The 22,058-nt window shown below is 27.7% G+C and overlaps 1 long non-coding RNA gene across 1 annotated transcript in view; it reads left to right on the forward strand.

Moving 5' to 3' along the window:
• Positions 1 to 22,058, forward strand: part of LOC111630485 — a 193,624-nt gene that overhangs the window by 166,086 nt on the left and 5,480 nt on the right. The window contains exon 3 of the long non-coding RNA XR_002757536.1: positions 13,654 to 13,693. This is a non-coding gene — a long non-coding RNA (uncharacterized LOC111630485). The remainder of the gene's footprint in view (positions 1 to 13,653; positions 13,694 to 22,058) is intronic.

Raw genomic sequence — 22,058 nt, forward strand, 5'->3', positions numbered from 1 at the left:
TATAAAACATTTTAATAGAAATTTTTAAAATAATTATTTTAAAATTGCTTCAATTTAATTAAACATTAAAAATTAAAAGTTTTTATTAAAGTAAACATCATCTAAAACAAAAAAGTATTTATTTAAGTTTTAAAGAAATTTTAAATACAAATATATAATTTTTTTATGATTGAAAATTGAAGCTTAAGAATTATTTTATGATAAACAAGATTAAAAGTTTAAAATAATTATAAAATAAATAAATTACAATTTTAACAATTTAATTATTAAACAAATTTATTATTTAACAATCAAAATTTTGAATTATATTTTACATGTAAGACTATAATGACTACTCCTAGAAATCTCTTAATATTGATAGAGAACATTTAATGTTCGAATTAATATTTATAATGCCAATTCTGCCATAAGCACCTATAATAAATCCCTTTAAATTAAACAATTCCTATTATTATATTTGAAGACTTGGGTAAAATGATTGTTGCTCTATTAATCTAGATAACTTCATAGACGTTTCTCATCAGTTATTCATAATTCTCAGAAATGCCTCTTCTCAAATGAAATTAAAGAAGATTCTTGAATTAATAGCCTTTCAAGGAAAATTGGAGATGGGTTGTACGAAGCTGATAGGAGCGCGACATTTATTAATTTATTTACGCTATTCTGAAGGATGGTGAATGCACTCTGACTTTACCAATCAAATCTCAGCGCTTTTATTAATATGTATGCAAAATTCACTATGCTTTAGCTCGATATCTTTTTAAGAAATTGATCTGACATACAGACGAACTAGGAAATTATATATATATATATTAAAGTTTATAGTTTAAAAAAAATTCTCTGGTGTAGTGTAATTTCAAGAGGCATTAAAAATGTTTGAAAATTTTAAATATAGTAAATTTTTCTAGTTTATTTTCGTTGTATAATACAATTCTTTGTTCTTGTTTCACTAAAATTTTAAGAGGAAAACAAGATAAAACTAACAAGCGTTAAAGGCGAAGAGGTAACTTTAGCTCCTATCTGTCTGGTGATAATAAAGCCTATGTATAGTGTTAAAGAGTGGGCTAAATTTAGTGCAGCTTCTTCTGAAATATGATTTGTTAAATGGATCTTCCATATGGATCTGCAGCAAATAAATAAATTAGAATCTGTTCGTTATCGTCTTTTGCTTTATAAAAACCATATAAAATAATTAATACATAAATTTCGAGTTGTGAAATGTTCTCAGATGACGTATGAAAGGAGAAAGGACGAAAAAAATTATGTATGGAAGTTTAAGTACTCGTCGTACATCAAAAACGTGTGTAATATTTTATTAATTTTTGTTTAAGTAAATTATTAACTAATAAATTATACAAAAATAAAGATTTTTTTTCGGATAGAAATGTGAATAAAACTGTACTCTAATAAATAAATTTCTTGTTTAAAAAAAAAGGTGAAATATATAACCATTTTTAAAAATTACCAGATATATTTATTCGTTTAAATTAGAGTAAGGATCGAAATATCTAAAGAAAAGGGGGGAAAAGCGAACAGTAACAAGACAGGCGAAAAGATAAATTGTCTCGTTTGCCAGATAAATAATAATCAACAGAAAGTCTTTGGTGAAAGATTACACAGTTCGTCGTCCGAAATAGAAGGGAAGATCTTTTCCTTCTGAAAAACGATCCCTCCTGATTGCTTCTCCTGTCAGACACTTCTTGGATTCATTAAATCCTAGACATCTCCTTCCATGCAGGACATGTGATTTGGTTGCCCTTGGCAACCGGTTATATCTATTAAGGATGTGCAATAAAATGTGCAGCACTTGATGAGGATCCGGATCTTAAGACATTCAAAATCGTTATCTTGAAATACTTTTTAAATTCACTCCACAAATTACGAAAATAAATATTAGATATCTTAATTAGATTTTTATCTTTTTTTCAAAAAAATTATGTCATATTTTAATGGGTGAATCAATACAAAATTATTATTGATTAAGTTCATCTCAGAAATTAGTTTTACTGGCATTTACTAATCAAACCAAACAGCGTATGCATTTATTGAATTATTCTTTATGATTGAATCTATGTTATACGATACTTTAAAGCTATTTAAAATAATGTTAGCCATAATTTATTAGGGAAACTTATTGTTTAATTAACTCTACGATTTAACAAAGCATAGATAGAATTAGTTATTTGTTTGATAGGTAAATTTCATTTAGCGCTTATTGATGATCCTCCTTTAACGGCACTCAAATCCTATATTGGACATTGCTTCAATTTATTTAGTGGAAGAGGCGTTAACCGGTTACATCATCTTAATCAACTCCTGGAAGCCTTAGTCACCTTAATCACTTTCTTAAAGCGTTATTACGTTGACTATAAATAAAATTATAAATGCAAAATATACCAAGATTGTGAAACTTAACAATGGAAAAAGTTAGGGTGTGATATAACCACACAAAAATTATGATTTTTTAAAAGCAAACCCCCGCAATATTGCAGCGTTATGTAGGAGTATTAAGAGAAGGCTACTTGCGTTCATATAGGTGGAGTCGATTAAAACGTCAAATAAAAGGAAATCAACAGGTGGTCCTATAAGAAAAAATATATAAAGGAAGAAGTATCTATCTCATCCGCTGATTGACGACTTATTTTTACCCCATCGACCAATCCTCTAGCTTCGAGAGCCATTTCTGTTTTACTTTACGACCTCGTTATAACGTCATCAACCATACTACGATCTTCTGCTTTTCTGGCAAAACAAAAGACGAAGATGTGAAATTTCATAAGTGAACTTTTTGTACAGTATATAAAACGACTCCACCGTTCTACTTTTTAATAACTCTTTTTTTATTATTATTATTTTTTTTTTCCTTGGAGGAATTTTGATGAATGATTTATATTAAGTCACGCTGAGAAGATAATTAATGTTTTATGTAAAAATGACCCAGTATAGACAAGGGATTGTGCATTTATTATTATTTTTTAATATATATTTTACCCTGTAAACTGTGACCAAACTTATAATTTCAAAAAACTAACTCGGTTTTTATGAATTTTCGCCTTCTTTATGATCCTATGTCATTTTTGATTCTTATATATTTGGCTTTATGATCTTTCCACGTCCCGTAGTTTTCTTTTGATCCTTATTGAATTTCTGATTTCTTACAGATTTTCTTGATCTTTATTGATTTTACGATCCTGGCGGGATTTGTTTTATCATTATTAACTTTATGATCCTGAAATATTTTTGATCCTTATTATTTTTAGCAAATCTGCAGTTTTAACGTTAATGATCCGAATAATCTGGAGATTTTGCGATTTCTATCTATCTTTTCTTTATCTTTAATCTCTATATTTTGTGTTTTATTGACTCACCAATACTGCATTCTGTAATCCGCATTGGGAGTTTATATCCTACAAAATTTTGCTCTTGCTCATTTTTATGATGCTCATTTTTTGATTTTAAACTCCTCGTTTTTACGATTAAGGAATTTTGAGTATCCAGCAGATGTTCTATCCTTATTTTACGATTGTGCAGGTTTTCTTATACTCTTTTTTATTTTATGATCCTTTAAACTCCCACCTTTTCCATCCGTCTCTATCGATTACTAGCATCCTTAGTCTCCAGCACTACATTTGATTCTCATTGATTTTCATGATCCTTGTAGGTCCCAGAGGTTTTTATAATGCCTCAAGCTCTCTATTTTCCCCTCTTAATAAATCCTAATATCCGAATAACCTCTAAATCCTCCTGAATTCCAACAAAACAAATCCCATTCCTTGCAACCCAATCAATGGCTCAACAGATGTATATACATCACAAAAGCATCTATTATCGATGAAGCAAAGCGAAACCGAAACAATTTTATTCAATTGTTCATCTATAATGTCTATGCCTCAAGCAAAAACGGTTTGATTAAGGTATATTTTATAGTCTTAACATGACCATTTATCTTGATGACGAACCAGCATCGCAATCATCTGCATTTGTGACATCTCTTATAAACAATATCTTTATTTCCCATCGGAACACTACAATACTGAAATTTCTTTATAATTCTAGGATCTACTTCTTAGATAATATAAAATCCTTTAAAAATAATTACTGGTTGATAATTGGAAAAATTGTCTTCAAAAATAAGATTTTATCTAGGAAAACAATATTAAAAATGAAAGAAAGAAAGGAGAATCGATGAACAGTTTTATATATCAGATGCAGCGTATTATGCTCGAGGACTCTTCCTCTTTGCATCTAACCATAAATTTATCCGGGCATATCGTATTTTCTTATAGAATTTCCACTAAAATTGTTCCAAATATGACACTGAGGATAAAGGGCTATCTAGCATTGGAAGCTGGTAATAAACGAAGTTGGGATCTTCTTCTTCATCCCGGGTTTCTGCCAACTGAAGCGTAATAAAGCAAGGGCGATGGTTTTTCTTTCTTTGCAGATGGAGAGAACAATCGATCTTGTGGAGTGAGAGAGATGTCGAGACTCGACGCAGAAACAACACAGAAGAAGTCATAGCAACTTTCCATCTGCTAAGAGGAAAGGTCACGGATTCGGTAACACTCGTGTTTATTTTAGATAATCTGTTGTCCGAAATTTCCTCCTTTATCTTCTCTACTACTTGTTTTGACAAGTTGTTTTACTCTACGCCGACCATTTTTTTTACATTTCTTAAAATTAGTATCAAACTGCTAAAAATATTTTCCGAGTTATTTAATACTCTAAACAAATGTTGATTTAAACTTCGAATGTCAGAGTCTAAGCCATTATTTCATTCAAAATGACATCATTAACAACGTAACTTTGAAATGAAAAATATAGTCAAGACTGTAGGCTTTAAGAAAAACTAAGTAAATTGTTTCTATCTTTACTTTCTTCGTAAAAGAATAAGTGATTTAGAAATTCTTGTAAAATTGAAAATTCTGGGTATTATATACTTAATAATAGACCAACGTCAATTTCTTATATTGTGGGCTGCAAATGTCATTCTTGTAAACCCAGCAATTGAAAGCGAAAGGAATAAAAACAGGAAATGGGAGCTTTTTTATATATATATTTAGATAGGCCTGTGGCACCAAAGTCGAATAAGCAATGAAATTTCTCAATGCCCTTCCACATAGATGTATATATTTTTAGTCGTAAACATGACTAACAAGTGGACAAAGAGCCAGTGATGCCCATTCCCATTCTTGGAAACATCATTCCTTTTTTACAACTGTACTAACTTTGTTACCTTATCTATTCTCGTGGGTCTGGGAGTGGAAGTCTACAGATCAGCATCCAATCAGGAGTTTCCGTCGTGTCGTCCCTTTCTAACGTGACTAACCAATCAGTCGGAAATGTGGTCCGCATTCCCTTGTGGGTGGCCTCTCCCTCCAGCTCTTAATCAGCTAAACGTTGTATAAAAGTCAACTTTGATCTGACGTCACCCGGCCAACATTTTTTTAAAACCTTCTATCGGATAATTACGAAGGAAGAACAACGACTTCCCGTCACGTGTCTGACATAGTTTCGGTCTTAGATGCACATATGGCAACGCACGTGCCTAGAATTCCAAATGTTTATCCATTTTGAAAAATCGTGTTATTATGCTACATATTCTCGTTTCTGTTGTTCTCTAAACTATAATAAAAATACGAATATAGTTAAGAAAATAACTTGATTAAATTTGTGTATTTTACTCATCAACTTTTAAAACTTGGTTTACTTCTCTTTTTCTTAAGTGCATTAAAATTCAATTATGTATCAGAATTATAATTCGTTTGGCATTAAACAGTTGTTAGATGGAAACTAAACTTCGAATGTTAATGAAGAAGCGATAAAAAAATCTTTTTAAAACATTTACATTTAAATTAAAAAAATTAAATTGAATAAATTCCAACTTTTCTACAAAAGTGAGTCGAATTTATATCAATATATTTTGCAAAATAACAATTTATGATGCACAATATTCTCTTATTTAAATTTTTTGAGGCTTTGTATTATAGAGGAAGGACCATATATAAAAAAAAGGCACTTAAATTAATGAAAGAGATTTATATAGATACATAATCTTAATCATTACCATTGATTATATAGTCATAAACAAAAGTTCAGATGTAGGAACAGTGGGAATTATAGAACCTACTAATTCATGTGTATCTGGAATGAACTATTTAACTAGATTTACTTAAGATGAATAAAAGATGTTCTGTACATGGAATGAATATAGTCAATAAATGAGGTTTACCTGAAATGAATAAGTGAATGAGATGTGACTAAAGGAAACATAAAAACAAGGTTCAGGTGAAGTGAAAAAAAAAGTTCTCTTGCAGAAAAAACAAATTAAAAAAATTAATATNGCTATAAGTTTCATTTTAATTATTGTTAATTTAAATAGGAACATGTAATGAATAAAGCATGATATTTACTTTTGTAATTTAACTTACTCTTAATGCATTAAAAATATTTTAATTTCTGAAAATTGTCACAAATTTCTAAATAACTAAACATATAATGCCAAATTTCGACTTAACGCCACCATTTGTTCTCCTTCGTAATTGGCATTAAATCGAGCGTGGCGTTAAACTGAAGAGCCTCAAACAATAAGTAAGTTTATTATATATAAGGTCTACACAGAAGTTTCTGTGTTTGAAAGCCAAGTGATTTGATCGTAGTAATGCCGTTTGTATTGAAAAATCGTCCATTTTTATAATGGTTTCTCTATTTAATATTTATTTTTTAAAAAAAAATCGTCCATCTACAATCATTCATTGGCACTTTACGAGGGTATCGCTATTTAGGAGGATGCTATATCGAGGTTTGATAAAACAGTAGGAATGTAGGCTATTGATATTTGAAGAGATCTGAAGTATTGTTTACAATAAGTAAACATGTTTACATTTGTTTTTTTTATTACACATATATTCGTTTTTTTCTTCAACTTAATCAGGAAAATCTTTAAAATCTTTAGAATTTAAACAAATATTATTAAATAATATTCTTGCACAGAATAGTTAGGTTAAAAAGAAAAGAAAAAAAAGAAGCAGTTAGTCTTTTAAAATAGCATTAAATTGCTTATTACATTGCCCTGTAATCCTTCAGCATTCTTATTAAGCTCATTTAGAAGTAATTTCAAAGACTTTCTTCTTTCTTAAATGAATATAGTCAATGAAAATGCTGGGAATACCTTTTCCATTTTTTTTTCTTCTTTACTCTTATTTAAAAGTTTTATAATTTTAATAGGACATTATATCAAATATCTAAGAATGCTATTTTAACAATATATAAAACTTTCAATTTAAGTTTACTTTAAAGTTTTATGACACTATTCATCATTCACTAATTTTGAATTATCATTGTGACAATTCGTTCTATTGGATGAAAGGAATTTAATTAAAGCGAATAAGGAAAATTTAATTTTGTTAAAACCTCATTTAAAAAGGCAGATTGTGAGATAATGTATTCGATTTTAATGAAAGAAATTTCGTAATTTGTCCAATCTGTTTTCATTACGTCTTTTAAATTTACATTTAATTGGTTCGTTTAAAATTTATAATTGTAAAAGTCTCTTGTATTGGTTAGAATTCTTTAATAAAATAAAACGAAAAATCTTTTGAATATTATTTAATTAGGAGACTTTAAAATCATTTTAAATTATTATTATTTAAAATAAACTGTATTTAAAACAATCATAATATAAAAGAAAATTCTTATCAAAATTATAAATGTTTATTAAAAATAATAAAATAAATCATGACGAGGAAAAATTTATTTATTTATTTTTACTAAAATATAAAATAATAATTAGATGCAGCACTTTAAACTTTTATTTTTGTGACCTCTTCACGTGCAACAAAGTACACGAGGTCATGACTCCTTTTTATTTACCAAAGAAAACGTGATTTTGAAGCTTGATAAGTCAGTACAGTTCATTCATTCGTTATTATTATTATTATTATTATTATTTTATTTTTTAAAATAATTATATACCGAAAATTGCTACATAGTAATATTTTATATTTCAAAATTAAATAAAAATTATTGTTTTATATATTTTTAATTAAATATAAAAACATTTCACGCGCATTTATTTTATTTTCTTTCAGAACTCGCGAGTTTAAAAAGCTTATTTTTTGAGGTAAAAACTATGAGGAAAATCTAATTTTATTGACCTGATATTCTAAATATATAAGCAAAATTATTAAAAATTTAACCTTAAATGTAAATTCATAAGGAAATTTTTTTATACTTTTTACTATTACTTAGAACCAGGGCTGAACTTGTTATGCCTCTAAGCTATAAGACTTAACAGGTCTTTCACCTTTACCAAATAATGATACAAATAAGAATGTGAGGCCTTAAATTAGGCCCTATAGATTGATAATGCGAGGCCGTAAGCTCCACTTTACTTATCTTATATGCGAATTTTACTATGCTTAGAACAATTTAAAGTGTTTAAATTTAATTTATTCTAGCGTAAAGTTGATTTAAAAATTACACTATATAAGAGCGTATAGATATGTATACATTATATAATTTTATATTTAAAATTTTTAAGAATAAATTTACAATTTGTAAAATTAGTAACTTAGTAATAAGTAAATATAATTTATAGAGATAAGAGAAAATCATGAAACAACGTATTAATAAAGAAATAAAAAATTACTTTCCATTTATGATTGTCTGTATTCTTTTTCTCGATGAGAAGATATACATTCGTCTTTAATTATAATGATCGTTTAATTAATCAAGTCAGGATGAGATAATTAAAATGGAAAAAAAAGAATAAAAATAGATTAGCAATGCCAATTATACAAAATTTAAATTCATTTATAGTGACGTGTAACAAAGAGAAAAACTTGATTGGTTAGAATTGATAATTTTAATCGTTAATTATTAAAATTAATTAAACAAGAAAATGTTTATTTAAATATATATTTTTATTTAATTCTAAAAATGAAATCTTTTTTATATTCGAAATAAAAATACTAAGGAATTTTAATAGACCAATCAAGTTATTTTTTGTTTTATTTCATAGCATGTCATTGGTTAATTTTGAATTTTTAAACGTTATGTATACGCTAATTGGCTAAAAAAGTTTTAAGTATATATATTTTTTAAATAGATGCAGTTATTAAAGCATTGATATATATTGTAACAAGGATAAATATATTTAAAAAAATTAAGAATTATATGCGAGAGAATATAACAGTAATTCAGCTAAAATTATATAAAAGAATGAATTAAATTCATAAATTAAAAAAGAAAAATCTTTTAAATCATAGGATATACATTAAAATTTTTAATAATAAAATAAGAATTTAATAAGCATTTAAATTTCGTTTAAAATTATTATTGGTAATGTTTTAATTAATATCTTTTTTATAGAAAAAATATGATTATAAAAATTAAACATTTAATTCAATTTTTATTTAATTAAAATAATTAAAAGATTTTTGTTCTTAAATTTAATTTATTCAATAAAAGTTTTTACAAAAGAAAAAAAAATGATAAAAAACGAAACTTCAAACACCAATAAGAAACTGTTTTACATATAAAAATTCAAAAATTTCTAATTATAATTCTTTCTTTGTAAACAACGTTAATATTTGATTAGTTAATTTCTTAATAACTTATTAAATGTAATAAAAATAGTAATAATTATATTATCTATATAATTACCTTGGAGCTATAAGTTTCATTTTAATTATTGTTAATTTAAATAGGAACATGTAATGAATAAAGCATGATATTTACTTTTGTAATTTAACTTACTCTTAATGCATTAAAAATATTTTAATTTCTGAAAATTGTCACAAATTTCTAAATAACTAAACATATAATGCCAAATTTCGACTTAACGCCACCATTTGTTCTCCTTCGTAATTGGCATTAAATCGAGCGTGGCGTTAAACTGAAGAGCCTCAAACAATAAGTAAGTTTATTATATATAAGGTCTACACAGAAGTTTCTGTGTTTGAAAGCCAAGTGATTTGATCGTAGTAATGCCGTTTGTATTGAAAAATCGTCCATTTTTATAATGGTTTCTCTATTTAATATTTATTTTTAAAAAAAAATCGTCCATCTACAATCATTCATTGGCACTTTACGAGGGTATCGCTATTTAGGAGGATGCTATATCGAGGTTTGATAAAACAGTAGGAATGTAGGCTATTGATATTTGAAGAGATCTGAAGTATTGTTTACAATAAGTAAACATGTTTACATTTGTTTTTTTTATTACACATATATTCGTTTTTTTCTTCAACTTAATCAGGAAAATCTTTAAAATCTTTAGAATTTAAACAAATATTATTAAATAAATAAATAGATTTACTGTTTTTCTTATAATCCAAAATATATTTACCTTAAAATTTTAATGTTTTTCGATTTTTTCCTATTAATCTTGCATTAGAAGGGATTTTTAAATCACATTTTAATATTATAAATAAAATAGAAAGAGAAATTTTGGTAAATATTATTTGTATATAATGTAATATTTCTTCTTAGAGAAAATACGACTATATGTTATAGTATTTTCCTACAGGTTTTTTTTTTTAAATTTAATTTTCTTTCGTTTTTATTCAGTAGTGAAAATCGATTTTTATTCAATACAAGAAATTCTTACAAATTGAAATTTTAAATTAACCAATAAGAAACATATTAGGATTACTTAACAATATTTTATTAGTTCGTTTATATAAATATAAACCAGTAAATTAATATGAAAAATAAACTGGAACGACTTGAAAAATAATTTTTTAGTATATTAATTAGTTTCTATTTTTAATTAAATTTATAATTGTTTCTCCTTTATTTACTCGAAATAAAATTTTCTCTATAGCTATAGGCCTATACAATAGATAGAAATCTCAATATAACGAGGATAATTACATGTAAATATTCTAAAATTGATTAACTTTCTTTAGGAATATCATTTATAAAAAACTTTTAATATCTTGAAATTAGTTTAAATAGATAATAATTTTATTCAATGAAATTTTATAATTAAAGACTACAATCATCTCTTAACTGAGATGATCCTAATATGTACAGTACAGTACAGTACATGTACAATGCTAATGGGTGTATTGATGTATAAGGGTGAATGGACAGAAGATTTTTTTTAGCCTGTACCACGAGACCTGTTAGAGAAAACTTGGATCCTTTTGTAACAATTGATACTCCAATTTCTTGGCTATCATACGGTACAGGAGATTAAAAAATTTAACCTGAATTTTCCCCCCAAAAAAATAAAAAACTAAGCAACTACTCAGTGACCTGTATTCCCTTATGGCGCGGGATAACGATGTGATAGCTAGAAAGTGGCCAAAATTTCGCAAAGGAAATAAAGAAATAAAATAAAATTTATTCACACATATTCGTTAGAAATTAGAAATACAATAGATTCATCAATTTATTAAAAAAAAGGAAGGAAAATGAACAACCGAAATATTAAATCACTACAATTTTTAGTTGAGGTCAGCTTCATGGTCATGATCTGCTCTTGACCATGACGACCTAAAATTGTAGAATATTATGAGTAAAACGAGTAAATTTATCAAAACGTGAACCCCCAGGCAATTCAAGACACTGTAAAGATATCCGTGGTTGCCCCAAATCGCCATGTTTGATTCTAATCAGCTTTGGAAAGAGAGACATTGCCCTATCTAAATATTGATCTATGGTAAATAAATTGTACAAAACACGTTATTATTATTATTCACATTTACATGTGATACTTGTAATAAACACTTTCCGAAAGAGTAAAATGTTTCAAAAAACAACGAGTTTTCAGCTGCACAAATATGGACGAAAATGAGAGAGCGTAACAACTTACGTCAATACTACGTAGTTGATGGGTATTATGAAACAACACGACAGTGCTGCCAACCTTTTATTTACAGTATTTCCGGCTTTACCCGGTGTTAGGGATTGCCTCAATCTCCTTTATATATTACGCAGAATTTGAAAACGTAGCTCATTTTGCGAAATGGCAAAGATTTGCGTAATTAGTGAAATAAGCAGTTGATGTGCCGATTTCACAAAAAGCCATAATGAGCGAAACAGTCGATATCTTATTTGGAAAATATAAAATGGCAATTTCACGAATTAGACAATTCAAAATTAGCCTATTTCACGAAATAGCGACCTTTTCGGATTCGGAGTAACATACGAGTATATACACACACATAACATAGTGACGGATTAAAACCTTCTGGGGCCCCATAGACGTCGAAGATTAAGACCCTCTACATAATTTTACGACATCATAAATTTAATTGTAGCCAATAAAATAATTCTATAATTATTAATTGTATAACATACAATTAATAATTGCAACGGTAAAATTGCTTTGTTTTCGGTGGTCCCACCAGGTATTACGTGAGGCCCTAGATGCCTCAAGTGCCTAACGGGTAATCCGACACTGCGTACACATCTTTAGATTCTATCTTAATTTATCTTAAACAAAAATATTACGTTTAGAAAAAATCAATAATACACTAATTTACATCATTAAGAAGAAATGCGAAAAGAAAATAAAAGAAATATTGCAAATGCTATTAATTCTTCAAACGAGTTAAAATGGAAGAGAATAAGATGCATTTACAGCTAAATAACCAGGATTTCTACAAAATTAAATTATTTTAAGTGCTTTCGTGATTATCCTTTTGTTAATTAAATAAATCTATTAANATATTTTATTATTAAAATATAAAATTTACTTCATTCAATATTTATAACTTATTTTATAGCCGATTTCAATTATTTGAAAACATCATTATCGTTATTATTTAATGATATAGATATAATTTACAACATGTAGAAAAAAGATGTTTTGTATAAATTTTACTTGGGAACAGCAAGGTAATTTATAAATGATTAAGCACTGATAGAAAGCTTCCAAATTTAATACGGTTCGGAAGCTATATTCTGTATTTGGAAATTAATTTCACGCCAAGTGAAATTTCATCCAAAATTGGATCTTTCATCATTTTAAGCCATGTGACGTCGCCTTCTATCGTTGCAAATACCTATGAGCGCTGACGCAATTAATATCTTCCAACTACAGCAATTTATCTCACTTCTTAACGCTATGAAGAATATGTATGGATTTCTGGAATACCTTCACTTCATTTACCATGTTTATTATTATTAAAAAATAACGCAAAAAAATCATAAATTAAAAATTAATTCTGTATTAACTTGACAAAAACTATAGAATCATAGAAATTAGAATTTTATAAGGATTAAGGAACGTGTGCGCAAGATAAGGTTAGAACGGGATAAGAAAGGATAGAAAGGCATTCAACCACTAGAATACTAAAGTTTATGGCACGAATACGGAATGGAAATGGAAAGGATTATGGAGAGAGTGCAGAAGCGGAGTGTAGAGGATTATGGGGAAGTGGTTAGGATCAGCAAAGAGTAGTTGGAATGGTGAGGATTGCGGAACGAGTGCGGAAAGCTGTGAAGGATTACATCAACGGAGAGGAAGCTGGATTACATGATTAAGAACGAATGGAGTGGGAAATTTAGATAACGGCGAAAGAGTTCTTAATTGAGATAACATCTAAAATATTTCTATTAAGCATTTATATAATTTATAAATGGAATGCTCTATCGATTCAGTTTACTAATGGTATTTATTTATTTTTCTTCTTACAGGAAGATAAAGTATTCCGAACTTTTTAAAGCAGAAAAAACGGTGAGTAGAATCTATACTTCATATTGAAAGTTTAAAATAAATTTTAAGTAGAAGTTTAGCGTATTCGATATTAAAAACGATTTTTCCTCGTTTTAAAAATGGTTTTCGATAGTCCGTTCGGCTTGTAAAGGAAACAATATTCTTTTTTTTTAAGTTTTTTTTACAAGAACCGATTCCCGTTATCCTTAAAATAAAAAGCAAAATAAGAAATACGAAAGGGAAAATATCCCGTTTCCATCTAAAAGTACGAAATAAGGTGGTTTTGTTCCAAGAAAGTTTTCGGTTACTTTCGAGGTCGAACTGTCACATTGTAGATCGATAAAACGGTAAGATCTTTTCCGACCCGTCACTTAACCCCAACTTTTCCAACTTTGGTCGTTTGGACCAGAAGAAATGATTTTTTCCTTTTTTTTCTCCTCCTCACTTACTTTTTTCTGCCAATTCTTACTGTTTACTGTTGAAGAAAAGGAGAAAAAATTCGCTTTAGAAAATAAAAATAAAAAGGTGCGAAAGCGCCTCGAAGGCCTTAAACCAAATTTAGACCTTTTCCACTACAGGTTAAATGCATTAGTTAAAAAAAAAAAGAAAAAACAAATATATATAACATATTGGAAATATTTTCATTATTTTTCAAAATTAATTTATCCAAATTAATTTACTTTAAATACTTAAAATATCATTTGAAAAAGTAGAATTATTCTACTAAATTTTTTCTGATTTTACCCAAGTCTTAACTGAAGCATTTAAAGTTATTTAAGGGATGTTTAGTAGATACGTCACAATAAGTATAGACCAATAATTTTAAAGGATTATGCTGTTATATCGAACAATAATGGCGAATCTACATACTATATGAGAACTATTATCCAATGAGTATTAAAGAGCATAGGCTTACATGGATTCAATGCAGGTTGTTAAGGCGCAAATTATTTGAAAACGGGGCAATCATGTAACTATGAATATATTAATAATGTATTGAACTATATATACAACTGCAAATAAGTTATGAATATATTAAGGAAATGATATGATATAGGCTATCTTATAATTCTACATTTGCATATAAAATAATGTTTTTAAGCATATATTTTTAAATTTTTTACACTGTTTGGCTTGACATTAGCTCATTTACAACATCTTTCTGTATATAGATAAGTAATGAAAAAATTGTAGACGGAGAAGTATCTTTCTTTTCTTCGAACTTTATAGATGTTATAGCGAAGAAATAGTTTTCTACGAAATAATTCTTGGCGCCTGTTTTCCTGATTAATAGATTGAGCTTTCCCCCGTCATTCCCCTGGAAATTTTCCAAATAGGGTAAGATTATCACATAGAGAAGTGGCTCCAAATGTAAAGCATTAAATACCAAAATCATCTCGAATCCTTCATAAATTCAGAGAAAAAAAAATGTTTAAATATAATTTAAGACAAATTATCGTTTATTCTCTGTATTAATGCGTTAAATTTATTTAAGATAATATTAGTGAAATAATTAAAATTAAGAATTCTTTCCAATTACTTTGTTTTAGTAATGTTATAAATGACACGCGATTATTTAAACAACAATTAAAATTAATTATCCTAGCGGGTCCGAAAAAGTTGATCTGCCGTATCTAATTTTAATAATGAACCGACTCATGTCAAAAATGATTCATGTTGCAAAGCATGTAATGGCTCACATCGGCTTGTTTTGCTCGTTTTATGGTTGATCATCACTTTATAAATATAGTTTAACTATTCTGCTTCAAGGACAAGATTAAATAATTCGTCAATTTGTGATCATTTAAATAATGATTATTTCCATCCGGAATATTTATTTATATAATTGTTATTCTTCAATTTGAAGAGATCATTCTAGCGAGGTAGTAAAGTTTGTTATCCAGGAAGAAAAATTGGTACGTTACATAATGAGAAAGGATCGTGAAAGGAGTACTAAGGACAAAATGAATGTTAACCTTAACTTCCTCTCTGATTACACAATCCTTATACTTCAGGCTGCTGCACTTTTCTGATCTTTATCGCCTCAGCTTCCTCATTTGCGCTGCAGCTTCCCCACTCGGTTCCGCCATGTGTTACACCCTATTTGTGACTCATTTCGTGAAGTAATGTGTAAATTGCAGCGATGAAGTTCGATTAGAAGCCTTTCGAATCCAGAAAGGAGTAGGGAAATAAAGGAAGAATTATGGAAGAAGTGGGATCTCTGGAAAGATAAAAGTTGGGGTACTAATGCGGGAGATAAGGAGACTGTGAAATTTTTCGTATGGTGACGAAAGATTGGTACACGGTTAAGAAAAACTGATAGCGAGTGGAAATGAGGAAATCGTACTAAAATTGAGTGGTACGAGAAGAAAGAATGTAGAAACTGTTAGTTGCGAATGATTACAGGAAGGAAATTGGATGAGAATATATGAGAATGGTGCAGAAAGCGAAAGGTAGGGTAGAGAGGCGATGCAAATAATTAACGAGTTCGAAAACCGAATGGAGATAGGAAGGTAGGAAGCAAAAAAATTGAGAGGATAATAGATAAGGCGAATAAATTAAAAGAAAAAGACGCAGTGGGGCATTAAAGAAGAACGGAAAAAGGTTACGGCTCACTGTAGATAGAAGAATAGAGGTACTTGGAAACTTAAAATAGTAAAATTGAAGCTTATGACGTATCAGTTAAAATGCATAATTATTAAATAATGTAAAGTAATTCGGAATTAAAGTAAATTTTAACATGTTTTTTTTTTCTAAAAATATCCTGGCTTTTCTTTAATAATAATAATAATAAAAAAAGTTTTCTCTATAAAAAAATTCTTTCGGTATATTAACGAATTTTTTATCCCTTCGAAATTAAAACTTCTCTTTTCGTATTTTTCAAGTAAGAAATTCCNATATATTTTTTTTTTTGTATTATGATTAATAAATCTATGATAGGGCCTATTAATAAATTTCTTTCGTTTACATAAATTTACATCTCTAACCATTAAAGTTTCGATGAAAATTAAATTTGGCACTTGAAAATTCATGAACTTTGAAATTAATGTTGAAATATTCGATATTATTTTCAAAACTTAAAGAAATTTATTCATTAGATAAATTTATATCGTTTTATTATATTAAAATCAGAATTTCTTTAATGATTTTTACTGTTATTTTACATTTTTATTTCCATCTTTGTCTTTATTTTTTAATATGTAAATTCGTCATTAAGTAAAGTATATCAACACTCTTTTGAAAAAAAATAATAATAATAAATAAACATTTTTAATGGTGTGAAACTTTAATTCCTGAAACACATCGATCCTATCAGAGATTATACAATACGTTGGGAGAAAAAAAATAGGAACTTATCTCACACTTCACGTATCTAAAAAAACCCGATAACTTTCTCCCATTTATGATATGGGTGTGTCTATTGGATCAATACTATTTTACTGACCATCATTAGTTTTCTTGATAACCGAGAACCAAATTCAACAAACGTTCGAGAAAGGGAAAGAGGAAAAAAGAATTAAAAAAAAAAATATGACGATAACGTTCCGATCGTGTCTGCATCCAGTATTAGAACGACTATACTAAAACACGTATTTAAAAAAGAAAAAAAAAAAAGGAGACAAAATGATATTCTTTCATTTTCCATCTGACCATTTCCGGTTTCTCTTACGAATCACGTATTTCCGAAAAGAGAGGATGGGAATGTATGCCGATTCCACAATCCAATCATTGCTGCTCTTTTTTAATCTCGATTCTTGTTGTCATCGTCTTGGACGACAATCGACAACTTTTCCTCTTCTAGGCTTTTCCTTTTCAGAAGATATCGTCTTTCGAAAGACAGCTCCGTGATTGCCTTTCCTTAGCCACATAGGACGCTACTACCCCTTTTCCCCTGTTCTCCCAGAGAAAGATTGATCGGTTGATAACTGAAGCTGTTATGCCTTCCAACGTGACTTGTATGGCCTTGAGGGGCTCCGAATTTTCCTTTATTCTTTGGTGACTTTACGTGTTTAAAAGGATAATCGAACTTTAGTAATAGTGTAATTAAGTTTCTCTTCATTAATGCTAATTAACATTACGATAATTTACTTCTTTCAATAAAATTTAATGCGAAAATAAAGCTTAAAGTGAATTTTAACATGTTTTTTTTTTTCTAAAAATATCCTGGCTTTTCTTTAATAATAATAATAATAAAAAAAAGTTTTTCTCTATAAAAAAATTCTTTCGGTATATTAACGAATTTTTTATCCCTTCGAAATTAAAACTTCTCTTTTCGTATTTTTCAAGTAAGAAATTCCAATTAAATTGTTTGGATGAAACGAAATTTTAAGTAGAAACAGCCTTCTTCAAAACTCTGTAAATACTAACAATGAGCCATTTATCATATTTTCTTTAGACAAATTAGTAGTGAAGGAAATTGTTAAGTCTTTAACTTAATCGCTGCACCATAAAAAAAAAGTAGTTTAAAATTATAATTGACTAAATCCAAGTTTATCAGATCTTTTTTTCAGTCATTAGAATCATTTCTCTCCTGTTAATAAACCCCATTTAGCCTCTTTTCTGTGGTAACTGATACAAGCACCCGATACCCTAGGAAAAAAAAAAAAGAAAACAAACACGTAACAAGATTTCTGAATTTATAAATTCTAGGCCATTATATAATATTGGAGATAAGGATACAAGCAGTATATATTTAAATTACGATTTAAAAAAACATATATATTTATTCACATAAACATTAATCTAGTAGAATATTTTTAATTTTATTGACAACGTTATAATGTAAGTATCTTTGAAACAAAAGTTCTATAAAGTATTTATAAATCTCACGATTATTTTCTAGGATTAATTCTATATTCTATAATTAAATCTAGAAAGTATATTTAACTATAGGTTTTATCTAGAATTTAATACAAGACTGTAGAATGAAATAGTTAATGAGGAACAATTCTAAAAGTTTGTAGATTTTCTTTCGCTTGTTACTCATCTAATATACAAATTATATATTCAAAAATAGGATAATTTCGCAAGAGGGGAATGTTTTTTTTTTCTTTGTTTACGGTGTGTATATTATCTTTATATTGAAGTAAATTTAATAATAAAACTGAAAATAAAAACAATTTGTACATAATAATACCTTTAGAAACAGCTCATGTGCATCCGTTTATTCAGCTTATGTTTTTCTAAATTTATAAACAGGATCAAAAAATATATTCTCATCTTACTTTTTTCCCTTCCTTAATTAATTTTAATGCGTCTAAAACTTTTTTTCTTTCGCATTACTCGTGTATTGTTCCTCTTGGAAGATGTTATAGTTACAACAGTACAGTAGATTGAAAGTGAATTTAACGAAAAGAATAAAAGTATTTTATACTCAGNTTACTGTTGAAGAAAAGGAGAAAAAATTCGCTTTAGAAAATAAAAATAAAAAGGTGCGAAAGCGCCTCGAAGGCCTTAAACCAAATTTAGACCTTTTCCACTACAGGTTAAATGCATTAGTTAAAAAAAAAAAGAAAAAACAAATATATATATATATATAATAATAATAAATAAAATTCTACAAAACAGCATAATATAAAAGTGCTAACGAGTAAATCTAATCACTACGAATCTGTTTAATCTTTTGATAAAACAAGAATAATTTTTCCATTAGAAAATTTAATAAATGATCTCCATTTAGTAGTTTTCTGAAACGAATTCCTTACGAGTATTTGCTTAATTACATTTTAATTAAGACGAGATGATGTAAATCATGTCAAGAATATCCACTTTATGATTAAAGATAGATTGGAAATCCTTTGTTAGATATTTTAAATTAATATGTTATAATTGGTAAAATGAAAGGCAGAAAGTCAAATATGTGTAAAGAGAATAATGTCGAACGATAAGTCTACTAACAAAACAAAACAAAGACATATCGGAGTTATAATAATGCCGTTCACTTCATCTTAATCACGACGTGACTCGTGGAGGTCAAAGCACAATCGTTGACCACAATGACCGCTGAGAGGACTTCTATACACACTGACTGACTGCCTCTGGCGCCATCTTGTCCAGGATGCAATTGCCCCCTCCAGCCACTTGGCCCTTATTGTATTTTTGAAGAAGAGTGGACAAGAGTATTTCTTTCTTTTTATCTTCTTTTCTTTTTTTTTCTATATTTTTTTTTCTTGTTTCATTCGATTCGTCCTACAACGATGTCTCTTATTGGAAAAGACCCAATTAATTCTTACTAATGGGGATTTCCCTATTGTGGGGCGATAAAATTTTTGTTCGACTTTCTTATAAAATAATCCAACTTATTAATTTTAATGTTTTTATGTATTTCAATCCCTTTTGACAGTCTTAAATTAACCCAAGTCATTTCTTTTTATCAAATTCATTATCGTGATCATTATTCTTCCCGCTTAGATTATTATATTCTGAGTTTCTAATTTATTTCCTGTCATAATGTTTTCTAATATATTATTTTCTTCGTTTTTCTCCCCCTTTCTCCTTTACTGGATAGAAGTAATAATTATGGGAATTTGTGGTTTAATAGTAAAAATCGATTTGAATACTTAAATAGGAAAATAAAAATATGATAATGCGAGACTTTTACTCGAAATTTTCTTCCTTCAAGCAATGATATAATTTTCAATCTTTCGTTACAGTTATTATTTAAATATTTAAAATCTATGCCATTACACTTTATAAGCATTCTACATTCGAATTTTACGCTCTAAATCTTATATAAATTTAAGGAAAATGCAGTATCGAATTAAATATTATTAACAATTTTATATTTATTTAACTGGATTGGGAAAATTTAATATATTTTTTTTTTTGTATTATGATTAATAAATCTATGATAGGGCCTATTAATAAATTTCTTTCGTTTACATAAATTTACATCTCTAACCATTAAAGTTTCGATGAAAATTAAATTTGGCACTTGAAAATTCATGAACTTTGAAATTAATGTTGAAATATTCGATATTATTTTCAAAACTTAAAGAAATTTATTCATTAGATAAATTTATATCGTTTTATTATATTAAAATCAGAATTTCTTTAATGATTTTTACTGTTATTTTACATTTTTATTTCCATCTTTGTCTTTATTTTTTAATATGTAAATTCGTCATTAAGTAAAGTATATCAACACTCTTTTGAAAAAAAATAATAATAATAAATAAACATTTTTAATGGTGTGAAACTTTAATTCCTGAAACACATCGATCCTATCAGAGATTATACAATACGTTGGGAGAAAAAAAATAGGAACTTATCTCACACTTCACGTATCTAAAAAAACCCGATAACTTTCTCCCATTTATGATATGGGTGTGTCTATTGGATCAATACTATTTTACTGACCATCATTAGTTTTCTTGATAACCGAGAACCAAATTCAACAAACGTTCGAGAAAGGGAAAGAGGAAAAAAGAATTAAAAAAAAAAATATGACGATAACGTTCCGATCGTGTCTGCATCCAGTATTAGAACGACTATACTAAAACACGTATTTAAAAAAGAAAAAAAAAAAAAGANAACAGGAATAAATCGGGTTATATAGAATACGTTTCACGTGTTTAAAAAAAAAATAAATTGATTAATTTAACCATAAATTATTTTATTATTCTAGATTTTTTTTTTATTTTTTTGGTTTATTATATATGCTCTAAATATTCTTTTAGTTTTCTGTAGTATCCAATTTATGATTGAATTAGATTTGGAAGGTTTTGATAAGGCTGTTGATTCCCAATCGCTCCTTATAGCACTATTACAGACAAGATGGAGATGATGAGTCATTCTTTGTCCTCTGCAGGTGTTCTGACCGTTGCACTTTTTCCTTTTCAGACAAACCTGTTTGTCTTCGTGTTGTTCACCGTACTACAGACACAACCGTCTTTCACGGCAATTAAACAACTTACTCTTTTTTTTTCCATATATATATATATTATATGTAATTTTTTTTCTGTTTTCTTTCTCTGTCTAGGTTTATAACCGTCTTTCCTTCAACTTTCTGAACGATTTGAACTTAAATTTTCTAATATTTAAAATTATCTTGCATAAAAAAGAAAATAATTATACGTGTTAATATCAAATTAACATTTTAAAGCAGTTTTTTTTATAATAAAAAAAAATACACCCTTTTCGCCGACATTTTAGTCAGTAATTTTTCCCCTCCCCCTTTTTTTTTCTGCAATTATTTTTAATTTTAAAATATTTTTCAACAAATAATTTTATCAGTAAAATTCTACTTTTTGTAGGGAGAAAAATATTCTATAGATTAATTTTTATTTTTTTAATTTCTTCCAGTAATTTTTATAGTTAATATTGGAGCTATTTTTATGGAGAAAACCTTCCATCAGCAAAATTAATTTGCATTCTCGTTTGGAAA

Source organism: Centruroides sculpturatus, unplaced genomic scaffold (assembly GCF_000671375.1).
Source record: "Centruroides sculpturatus isolate CEXI.00-Female unplaced genomic scaffold, Cexi_2.0 scaffold71, whole genome shotgun sequence".
NCBI lineage: Eukaryota > Metazoa > Arthropoda > Arachnida > Scorpiones > Buthidae > Centruroides > Centruroides sculpturatus.